Below are 3,221 nucleotides of genomic sequence, written 5' to 3'. Positions count from 1 at the left end.
ATGTTCAATTGTTTCATTTTCCAATTATTTTGTTTGAATTAGGATTCAAACACATTGCATTTGTCTGTTATTCTCCTTACCTGTCATTTAATCTGTACCAGTTTCATCTCCTTCTTTTTTCTATGCCATTTATTTCTTGAGGGTCAATTTGTCCAGGATAATTTTCCACATTCTGAATTTAGCTGATTGCATTTTTATGGTGTTATTAAACACATATATATGTTTCCAATGTTTATTATAAACAGATGGTTTCATGTATTTGATTATAGAAAGAGTTAATTTTTTAACACAAGTATTTTATTGGTGGTCCTGGGTATGTACTATTTCACTTCACCAAGAGACACATAATGTGTGGTAGTCTCACTTTTGATGAGGTGAAATTTATCATTGATTTTATGTAATATCAGCCTGCTCTGTCCATTCTAGAGTCCCCCATCCTATTTCATCTCATGGTTGTAGCAGCCATTGATGATTGTGACCTGGATGTGTTATAGCAATACCAGTTGTAAAATGTTGACTCTAATTGTATCATTCCTCCTGCATTTATTAGTTGTGATTTTCTATGGAAAAAAATCTTTCCCTCTCAAATATATGTTTATCCTGAAATGCATTCCATACAAGAGAGGTAGGATAAATACTTGATTCTTTTTCTTCATTGGTCAGCTTTGAAAATAAAGTTGATATTAAAAAACCTCCAACGGTTGGATATGGGAAAGCTATTTTGTGTGTGTGTGTGTGTGAGAGAGAGAGTTAATTTTACAACCAGGTTCTTTACTGAATTCTCTCTTTGTAGTAATTTTCCCATTTTGAGGGGTGGTTTCCAGATATATAAGCTTACCAATATCCCTACCAATTTATCCCTTCCTATCAAATACTTAATCTTTTAATTACTTTTTCATGTCTATTTTTTTTTTTTTTTTTTTTGAGACAGAGTCTCACTTTGTTGCCCGGGCTAGAGTGAGTGCCGTGGCGCAACCTCAGACTCCTGGGCTTAAGCGATCCTACTGCCTCAGCCTCCCGAGTAGCTGGGATTACAGGCGTGAGCCACCACGCCCGGCTACTTTTTCATGTCTAAATGCTTTATCTAATACTTCCAGTACAACATTAAGCAGTAGTGGAGGTAATGGATATCCTTGTCATGAAAAAAATTTAATGTATTTGATTACAAAATACCTTTAAAAGACTTAAATAGGTAAAGACCATAAAAACCTATTAACATTATATATTATAAAGACTTATTTTCCAGAAAAAATAATTTCTAGACATCAATAAGTTAAAAAAGGACAACAGTTTTTTTTTCCTCTCATGCTATGTATTCAATCAATATTCCAGACTAGCTCTGGCCTAGGCAAATCAGCTTTGGTTTTTGGATTAGTTAACAAATGTAGGTGTTGTAGGATAATTGCTTGTGTTAGAGGCAGTGGAAGTGGTCATCTAGTCAAATGAACTTGTGAAATGAGCCTGACGTCATTTATTTTGACTGAAATTTTCTTCAACAAGAGATATTTAGATGCTTGGTCTTTCCCACTCCCACTACGGTATTTCAGCAAAGTGGCAGTAGTTCTGGATTCATTCAACCAGCCAATCTCATCTGTATCATTCGGTATAGGCTTGGGAGACACCACATGCTATGACAGACAGCATTGTATTGTTCTTCATGTGCCTATCATCCCATAGTAATAACGGGGGGGGGGCCTTCTTCCATATTTGGTGATTCAAGAAAATGTGAAGTATGGGCTGTAGTTGGAAGCTCAGAAGAAATAAATCAGTAAAATATTTTTTCTGCTATTACACCTCCAGGGTGTTCTTTGCTTCAAGAACTCCAGAATTTTTTTAAGAAGGAAGCGAGAGCGAGAGCGGGAGAAAGAAGGAATGAAGGAGTGGAGAGTCTGTTATTTTAATCTTTCTTGTGTTTTTCAGTAGTACCATAGTATGAAATCCAAAGGCAGGCTGAACGATTTGCAAACATACTTGTTACCCAGCGTCCAGGACATTCCTGGTTGTGGCAACACTCTTGGGGCGGTTATCGAATACCACAAAGGCTGTCACACGCAGGAAGAAAGCTGAATGAAAGAAGACACCAGGGAGAAATGACAGTGGGAAGCGGGATCAGTAGAAGTCAAAGGGAGAGGTGCTTTGATAACAAACGCGTCCTCCCAAAACTGGTTGGAGGCGCCGGGGATTGAACCCGGGACCTCGTGCATGCTAAGCACGCGCTCTACCACTGAGCTACACCCCCGACTGAGAGTGCAAAACTTTGCATTCCTTTCATGATTTATAATCATTATTGCTTTCCCTCCGTAAGATTTAGTAATTCTCAAGGGAATCAGAAATGCAAATTCCCGAATTTCTGAAACAGCTGAGCTGACCTGCACAAACAGCGTCAGAGAAAAGTAATAAAATGAGATTAAAAAGGAAGGAGGCTGAAAGGAGACAATCTGTTGTCTCTCGCTCTTTTTAGCTTCTTTTCCTGTCCTTTAAAACCGTAAGGCCCCGGGAGGCCAAAGCTGGTAGCGGTGCACCCAGAGGACGGGCAAAGACCGCGGTGTTCGGAGAGGAACTGGGAGCAGGGGGATCATAGGGGGTTCCGCTCGCCGCGCTCCTGTCTCCGCGCCCAGCACGGTCTTTCTTCGAACAAAGACCCACAAATCATCTGTTTCCAGAAGCCAAGAATGTCCACTGATTGTTTTGTGGTGGTAGTACGGAACGTTCCTGCGAGGTCAAGATGTCATGGATCAATTACAAGGACAAAGTTTAAACACCCACCGGGTGAGAGCCATCACCTAGGCACCCAGATCCACGTCCCGAGCAGCGTTTAACTCCTGCAAAACCCTGAAGGTACCCTGCTAAGCGGAGCTGGTGGGGGTGGGGTGGGATAGGGGTGCTACTTGAATAAAAGGTGATTAGGTAAAGCAGGGCTGGCTTCTGTTTCTTGGCTACCAAGCCATAGGGAACAGGGGGAACCATGAATTATTGGTTTCTTGAATGGCTTTGCGGGGAAAGCTTCCCATATTTTAAAAGAAGAGCTGGCCCGTCACGAATTCACAGCTGTTGACTACTCAGGCACCTCCAGTGCAATCTCTCTTTCTCAAAATCACTAAAAAGTTGAAAAAATAAAAATAATGCAAAATAGCCATATATCCTTTATTCAGATTTAAACACTGTTAATGTTTTACCCTATTTGCTTTATCATTTGCTTGTTCTCTCTCCTGTAAGTTGCA

General features: G+C 40.3%; 1 non-coding gene across 1 annotated transcript; it reads right to left on the bottom strand.

The window, feature by feature from the left end:
• Positions 1-2,167: 2,167 nt before the first annotated feature.
• TRNAA-AGC lies at positions 2,168-2,239 on the bottom strand. Its single transcript has one exon. It is a non-coding gene; the product is annotated as a tRNA-Ala (tRNA).
• Positions 2,240-3,221: the final 982 nt, after the last annotated feature.

The sequence above is a fragment of the Lemur catta genome, chromosome 5 (assembly GCF_020740605.2).
Source record: "Lemur catta isolate mLemCat1 chromosome 5, mLemCat1.pri, whole genome shotgun sequence".
NCBI classification, from domain to species: Eukaryota; Metazoa; Chordata; class Mammalia; order Primates; family Lemuridae; genus Lemur; species Lemur catta.
This window is presented reverse-complemented; position numbering and strand designations above follow the sequence as displayed.